The sequence below is a fragment of the Lonchura striata genome, chromosome 1A, assembly GCF_050655825.1.
Source record: "Lonchura striata isolate lonStrDom1 chromosome 1A, ASM5065582v1, whole genome shotgun sequence".
NCBI classification, from domain to species: domain Eukaryota; kingdom Metazoa; phylum Chordata; class Aves; order Passeriformes; family Estrildidae; genus Lonchura; species Lonchura striata.
In genome coordinates, this window is record NC_140741.1 from 55,449,079 (window position 1) to 55,457,966 (window position 8,888).

The following is an 8,888-nucleotide window of genomic DNA, read 5'->3' on the forward strand; positions in this document are numbered from 1 at the left end:
ACACTTGTTAAACACTTTGGCATCTTATATCACCAATTACTGAGGTTTTGTTCACATAGTCTAACTTTTAAAGGCAGGACACTGTCCCCCTTCACTAGGGTAATGAGGAGAAACTGCAGAGAGGAGCTCAGCAGGGGATTCTAACTTAGGGGTGCTAGCTGCACCTAACAGAGAATACCTTCTGCTGCTGGCTGTAAAGGGAAGCATGAACAGTAATCTCCCACCTCTGTTTCACATGAAGCCATGGAAAATATCTGTCCCAGTCTAAATGTACATGAAACAACAGTGGTCCCCTCACAACAAGAAGTGTTGTCAGTATGGATGCACTCTTTGAATAGTTGTCCTTAATACAGTACTAGGGGGCATATACAGAATTAAAATAGATGAAATATGACAGATGGTTGCTTGGGTTTTTCTCTCAACACAAAATTAAAGCCCAATAAATAATGTAGCATTACACTGGGCCTATTGCTGTCTCTCAGTGGGTTTCAAAGCCATGCAGAGCTTTGATCAGTCTGAAAATTATTGCTGTCGCACAAGACAGTATTACCCCTTTTTTTTTCTGGGTGCTCAGACTGCAGATTGCCCCAAAAAGATAGGCCAGCCCTACTATGGCCCAGCACATCCTCTGCTGTGCCCTGCAGGTCTGCTCCAGGGCTGTCAGAGCCCTGCTGGCTGGCACTTACCCATGATACAGGCACCTGCAGGAACTTGCTCCTGAGCAGCAAGGCATTTTGAGTGATGATAAAGTTGCTGCTGCCACTGTTTTGTCTGATAGTCACAGCCTTTGTCCTGAGCATGCCACAGCCTATGCTCAGCTGACCTGTGCCACTGCGGTGCTTAGGGGTCTCCTGTCTTGTAGAAGGTGTTATAAATTAAAATTGATTCAGCCAAATTAAAAGTAAAAATAAAGGTTTTTTTATTTTTGTGATCAAATTCTATCTTAACCAGCCACAAGAAAAGTACAGGGCAGAGCCTGGGGTCAGCACTGGGTGTGCAACAGAGAAGACAGCCTCAGCAGAGGTTCCCTCTATGCCCCACACCATCCTCCTGGTACCAGCAGATTTTATAGGGAAAATTCCACCTGAGGCCAGGGTTTTGGCAATCAGTCTTTTCTTCCCACACATTGATGAAATTTCTTTTCTTGGCGTAGGGGTGGAACAATCCAGTGTCCAGTGTTGATGAATCCCCTGATGTAGTTAAGGGAACCTGGCACTGACGCGATGATCAGCACCTGGGCATCCCTGTATGGCTTCAAGATATGGCCTGTCTCTGGAGCAGCCACATACATTCACTTGTAAATGAAATTTCAACACAGACCGAGTTTCACCTATGTGGGGGTGACTCCTAATACAGATGTGTATTTTCTAAAAATACTAAATATTACATATACCATAATAAAACTGGCACAAATTACATTCACTACACATAACAAAGGAAATGTTCTCTGGGCTTTTCCTTTATTTTCCTTTTTGTTTTTAGTTACAAACAAACACTAAATATTTTGAGTGTGGATGGCTCAAGGACTCAGGATGATTAAAAGCAGGAGACTTACAGAGATATCCAGAAATTATTGTTTTTAACAAGACAGGAACTTGGTCTGAAAACAGGATGACCTGCTGCAAAAGACGCCGACAAATCCCTGAAGAGTTTTAGAAAAAACAAGCAGGCGCCTGAGTGTGCTTTAAAAAAAAAAAAAATCCTGCCTAGTAATAAAAAGGGATGTGAGGGTAAACAGGAAAAGAGCACTCCACACTGGGAGGAGCCCAGAGGAGGAAAGGCTGGGAAGAGCACTGATCTGAAAACCTGATATGGAAACTAAAGAGAAATATTTCTTACTATTCCTCAGGACAAAATCCCTGTAAAAGCCTTGATGCAGCTTTGCGTGGCAGCTGCCACTAGTTCCTGTGTGCCTTTGTTCTGGTACTACAGAGGGTGTGGTGGGGTAGCACATGCCCCACAGGTTCTGTTGGCTGGATTTCATTACTGTAAAGGGTTAGTTATGACTTTCTTGAAACACAGGCTGAAGAGACAGTTCTACTGCATAACTGTATTTCTTGAGAATGAAGTGACTGCAGTTCTGCACACCTGTGCAGTTATACTGCAGTACAACTCACTTTTCTAATTTTAGTGTGAATCTCATGACATATGTTGTTTTCTACTAAGCCCTAGCTCCTCAAGGTTTGCAGTTTCATGACAGTCCAGCTTTTCATGAATCTGAATCCAGTCTTTCTAGCCTTCATGCCTAAGAAAAAAAATCTTGAAATCAAAGGCAGCACAGCATAAGGCATAAAACAAAACCCCTATTATTGCTATCTTTTGGATGGTGACTTTTTAAATCAAGTACTAGGTTGATAAATTAGTATATTGATATTTGAGCTTGATCACATTACCATTTCTACTTTTTGGCAGAATTTTCACACTCAAATACTCAGCAGGTTTTCTTCTGGAACTGGCATACTGTTAGTGGGACACTTATAGCCTTAAAGGGGATGGGATAGGTATGCAGCAGCAGGTATAGGCCCAGGTATACCAGAATCATCGGACGGGTTGAGTTGGAATCGACCTTAAATATAATCTAGTTCAAATATCCCTGCCATGGGCAGAGATGTTACCCACTAGAATAGGTTGCCCAGGGCATCATCCAGCTTAGCCAACTTGCAGGGATGGGACATGCACAATTTCTCTAGGTAACCTGTTCCAGTGCTTTACCACCCATTGAGTAAAGAATTTCTTCCTCATATCTCATTTAAATCTCTCATCTTTTAGTTTAAAGCTGTTTCCCCTGGTCCTCTATCTGTCCATATATTCACTCTCCCTCTTCTTTATAAGCCCCTGTAAGTACTGGATGGCCACAATGAATGCCAAAATTCTTTGCAAAAAGTTTCTGCTCCTCCAAAGTCAAACACTTCCGGAGAGCTGAAATAACACTTTAGTGGCCAAAGGGGGATTCAGGGGGACATAAAATGCACTGAGAATAAAAGATTAATCCTCTCAAATGTAGGCCCCAGTACCTACCAAAATGCAAGTGAGTGGTTTGGTCTGATGCCCCTGTTTTGGCTTCACACTGTGGCTATTAGGATGGAAGTCACTCCTCTCTGAGCACCAGAGAGTTGACATGGTCAGCTCTGCCACAGCAGCCGTGCTCCTACCACTGCTGAAAGAGCACAGCCTTTCTCTTTCATTGGGTCCTGTGGAAAGTACAGGAGTTCAGACAAATGCTGTGACCTTACAGGCACTGATGGGAACCACAGAGAGGCTTTTGGATCACCTTCCTGGATGCAGCCCTAAATTCCCAGTGATGAATATCGGATCCTCTGGCGCTCCTTAGTCTCCCCGTGGGTGTTTACCAGCCCTGGCCTGGGAGTGCCTCCGTGTTCCTGTGTACAAGGCTGTTTTCCAGAGAGTGGCAGGGAGCAGGGAAGCAACACTTGTTTGTGAGTTTTTCTGATAATGGAAAATACATTAGTCTCCACCCTTTTCTGGGTATTGCTTGAAGGCAGAAAAAGAACAGCTTCTCCTTGCCCTGGAGGAGGACAGGTGCTGGAAATGCAAAGCACAGGGGCTGCCCTGAAGCTGGGCATCTCGGGCTGGGGGCCACTGCAGCCAGTCACAGGGGTGACAGCTACCCCTGCACACTTCCTCATCCCTGTGGCTGATGCCAAACACCTCCTGCTCTGGAGCTGTTTGGTTTCAAGTTGCACTTGGTTCACTGGCGGCGCTTGGTTTTGCACCAGCTTTCTCAGGCAGCACAGTACCTTGGGCTGGGGTTTTTATCCACTCACTTTTTTTATTACATAATGGACTTGGGTTTTTTTATTTTACTTTAGTAAAAATGAAAGGTGGTTTTCTACTCTTAATGTATGTAGCTGCCCATAGATCAAACACTTATCTGTAACCTGCACCCCCCAGCACTGCACTGCTTGAGACTGAGTTACATAGTAGAAATTATGATCAGAGAAATTTCCAAGAAATGAAATTAAAGCCAAACAAATTTTTATCTCCTCAAAATGATTAGAAATACCAGCTGCTTTGTCCACTGATTACCTCATTATTTGATACTCATATGCATGCTCACAGGAGCACAACTATAGCAGCATGCTTCAGTTTTCCTCTCTAACTTCCAAATTCATAATAAATACAGAGTACAAAAACCTACTTGCAGGGTGTAGATAAGCATGTCTATGTAAGGATTTTGAGAATTTTATTTTTACAAGATATTCTTGTCCTCCTCAGACAAGGAAAGACATGATATCATTTGTATTGGCCTAAGAGAAAATAATTCTAAGTAGACATGCCAACATGGTGACAGCTTGATTCACAAATACCTGTAAAATTAGTGTGCAAGATACTGAACTACATCATTAGGGGGGAAAAAGAAGTTAATTCCTTCTCCACAAGCAAGAGATAGTTAAACTCTGCCCTAAAATGAATCCAAACTTAGTATGTTGTCCCAGGTTCCTCATTCAACTCACAAATTGCCAAAACAGCACAGCAGAAGCAGCATCACTGAAGATCTAACATAACAAAAGATTTCTCATTCCTGTTAAAAAATAGTGAGTTCAGGGCAGCTACTCAGCTTTCTGTATTTTTTTTCACAGCTCTGTCCTAATTAAGATCTACTGACTTCTGTTTGTCACTTTTTATTTGAAAAGTGGATGCTACGAGCATTTTTTTTCCTGGTGTTTGCATCTGAGGACATATTAACTCTTGCAAATGAGTGGTTCATGTCAGCCTCTTGGAAGGGTGTCCTAGAAGACTAATGCCATTAGTGAAGGACAATTTTTAGGCTATTCACTCTTTAATGGGCTATGAAGTAATTGGCTATTTTCTTGTTGCCCAGCAGGGTTTCTGGCTTGGCCCAGTGTGCTCCCTCCCATGCCTGTGCCCCACAAATGCTTGGAAGCACAGACTTTCTTCACTGACAAAAAAAAAAAAAAGCCATTCAAACCAGCCATTTTTCTGTAAAGAAAGCTCACTGTTTTGGGTAGAGAAAACACAGCCTCACTGCAGGACCACCCTCTCCCCAGGGGGACAAAGCCATTGCCAGAGCCAGCCAGGCAGCAGGAAGGTCGTGCTGGTCACAGAGAGGAGCAGCCCAGCACAGGCTCCGTGGCAGGGGACAGTGGTGGCCCCCTCAGACCTGAGCTGTCTGTGGGAAGGCACATTCTGGGAAGACAGTGAGGAAGAGAGCAGTGGGGAGGCAGTCTGTGATTAAGGTGTGGAGAAAAAGGGGCTATTTGAGCCTATTGGACAAGGCTAGCAGGATAATTTGAGCCTATTGTCCCTGTTGGACAAGGCTGGCAGGGACCTCTGGAGACCATCCAGTCCAAGTCCCCTGCTCAGAGCAGGGTCAGCCAGAGCAGGATGCCCAGAGCCAGATTCTGCGCCTTTAGCTCTCAGTCTGAAGCTGGAAACCCTGAAGGGGAAGTTTGGCATAGCACAGTTTATGCCAGACTCGTGCTGAGAGGTTCTGAGCTATGTGGGATGGTGCTCTAAAAAGATTATTTCAACAAAGTTCTTTTTCTTTGTATTCTGATCAGTCGCATTATTTTTTTCTTCTTGCTCCAGATATTGTTTTGCATCATCCTTGCCATATGGAAGAAAGGAATGGTGCTGTTCTGATCTGCTGCCATAAAAATGTGAAATGCTTCATAAAAATGTGAAATGTGTGATCTTCATGGTAGATTAAAACTGGGAATTCCAACTTTAAGGGGATTTTCAACATGTTGAATTTTATTTTCCTTTTCATCTAGCAAGATATAGTAGTGTCAAGTTTTTCTAAAAATTAGAACTCTTGTCAGAAGTGGATTTATATATGTTTTACGAGTCTTTATAAAAACTTCTTCAAATTAAAGTGTTAACTGATAATTTCCTTTCATTATTTTAGATATTTCAATTTAAAAAAGTAAAATTTGATATTTTTGGCCATCTAGATGCTGAAAATATTCAGTGAAAAAGAATCTCAGAGACCGCATCACTGCTCTCTCTGAAGTCCTCCTGGACTTCTGGCAACAGAACATGACAAGAATATGAGTGCCTTCAGGAAATCCAACACTGAAGGATGCTATTTAGTACAAGGAATTAAAAAAGAAATACTGTGCAGATGGGAGCTGTGGGTAAGCATCTCTCCAGTGACACGTATCATCTATGCTATGGTTTAGCAGTGATCAGTGGTTTTGGTTTAATGGTTGGACTTGATATCTTAGAGGTCTTTTCCTACCTCAGTGATTCGCAGCTGCACCTGAGCTGCGAGGGTGATGGAGGAGCTGCTGCAAGGGCTACTATGCTGTCTGTTTGCCTAACATTATAAAATGGCATGTGGATTTCCTTTGCTACTCCTGGTATTGGGAATAATGCAGGTTATACCTAATTCCCACAGAGGGTTTATGTATCCTGTCCTACCCTCCCAGTACTCTGGTTTCTGAAGAAATGGGATGGCTGTGGCGGCAGTGAGCCAGTGGTCCCCAGGCAGGTTCTCTGCTCCATGTAATAAATCCTTTGGGAACTTGGCCGGTAGCAGAACCTAGTGAGCTGGCACTTCAGTGGCTTGAAGAAGAGGTGGCCTGGGTGTATGGTTCATACTCCAATGGAGGCACACTGGACACATCCTGAGTCTCTCAGGGAGGTGATACTCTCATGTCTCAGCCAGCTGTGTGTGAGCTAATGGGTTTGGGCTTAGCCTCATGGGGACACAGCCATCCTACTTCTTGCCTCATCTCTGGCAGCAGTACAGGCACTGCTGTGTTGTGCTTCCTATAAGCCAGGAATCCTGGCTGCTTTACACCATCATCCTGATGGCACTGTTTGTCCCCCAGACAGCTCAGCAGCCTGGACACTGGGATGGAAACAGATTTGAGACTAGCTGTCATCATTATACCCCTGCAAGAATTAGACAAATTCATTATTCTTACAGGGACACTTAGAATACAGGGGAGATTGGACTTTGCATCACTGTGTTGACATACTGTGGCCTGTCCTGTGGCAGCCAGCTCCCATATGGGGGTGGATTCTTACCCTTCCCATCTTCATTTCTTAATCAGAGAGAAGCAAAGATGCAAAGCAAAATATAAAATTATTTATGATGGTATGTTATACCAGCAGTTAAAAAAAAAAGCAGCAAAAACCACAAATAGCATAAAATTTTGTCCCCATGTATTTTGGATAAGATTTTATGGCAGCACAGGAACAGTTTCTAAGGGATTTGACATAGAAAGTATATCTTATGGCCTTTCCAGGTATGAAATTCAGAATATTTTCAAGGTTTGTTGGCAGTGCAAATGGCAAGTTACTGTGGACTAGATTAAATGATGCCACCACAAGTGGGAAGCAACAGATGAGGAGGCAATGACAGCTCTCAGGGTGCAGACAGAGGCACTCCACTGCAGCACAGGACAGTTGTATTTTGTTCAGTCCAAAATCCCTGGTAAGTCATCCAGAGTCACTGCTGAATGAAATAAACCTGAACTGATATTGAGTGTCTAGTCCTTTCTTCATAGTCTGCATCTGTACCTCATAGCTCCAGGTTAAATCATATGCGTTAGGAATGAACATAAATTAGGTACAGAGCTCAGAAGTGCAGATAACTGGGGAATCATATATTAATGACATAAAAATTGTATTTTTCCTCCCAAATGCAAGTAGATTATTTAAAGAGGAGAATTTTCCTTGGGGGAAAGATCATTTCTGAGAGTTTTTTCCATTCATTTTCAGCCCAGTCAAGAAAGCCAAGCCACCAGGAACAGGGCAACATCACCTGTGAGTGATGCAAAAGCAGCTGGAGAAGAAGACAATCTTCAGAAGACAAAAGGGATTAGTTGCTGTGGCATTTTGGCAGGGTATTGAGCTAGCTCCTGAAGACAACCAGGCAATGTTCAACTGGAGTTGAGAGCATTGAGGAAACTGGGGTGAATTCTCTTTTCCAAAAATGATCCTCTGGTAAAAGAGGACCAATAACTGTGAGGATAAAACAAATATAAGGACAAGTGAATAAAATTCTTAGTAAGGGACAGAAAATGCCAGGCCTTTTTATGGTCCACTGACTCCCTTACCAAACAGCTGTGTCCTGCAACAGAAGGATAATCCTGGACAGAGAACAGCCAGCCACAGAAGGCATTTCAAGAGCAGGGTATATGATGCCAGTACTTCATCTCCAGGCCTTGGTGGAGGAAAAGAAGCAGAGACAGTGTCCTGATGGGTAGAAACAGGTAGATGGGATGTTCTTTCATCATACTTTTTTATGGTATGGCACCCGGGCTGAGCACATTCATTTGTATTGCACTGCATGGTATGTGAGTGCTTAGCAGACATAGACAGGTATCTGAAATCAAGGTATTAATCGAGATCAGGAGCAGAATGACCTAAATGTGATCACAAATAAGCTTTAGTATTGCACTGCAGGACAGTAACTCCCACACTGAAGCAAAGAAGGAGTTTGAACATGTGGGCTGCTGGCTTCATGCACTGTGGCAAGGACCTACAGACTGATGTTTTATAAAACACCCTAAAGAGTGCCTGTGAATAGCACTGGGGTTCAGTAAGGTCTGACTAGCTCTCCAACACATTGCATTTGAATTTAGGGAGTGAGGGACCTGAACTGGGCTTGGGCCAACCAGCAGCAGTTCAAACCTTGTCAATCATGCCAGGCTACACACCTGTGCAGACTTAGCTTCAGCAAAGTACTGCACTGGGGCTACCACAGCCTGGGCAGCCTTTGCTGGTGGGACTTTCTGAGGAAAGTGGAAAAATACTGAGTTGGACAAGCAGGGCAAGCAAGGAGGAGACATTGAAGACTCTTCTGTAAAGAACCCAACTATGGCAAAGTGCCTGGAAACAGGCATCCTGAGAGCAAACTGTTGCATGTGAAATGCTGTGCTATGATAGCGAGT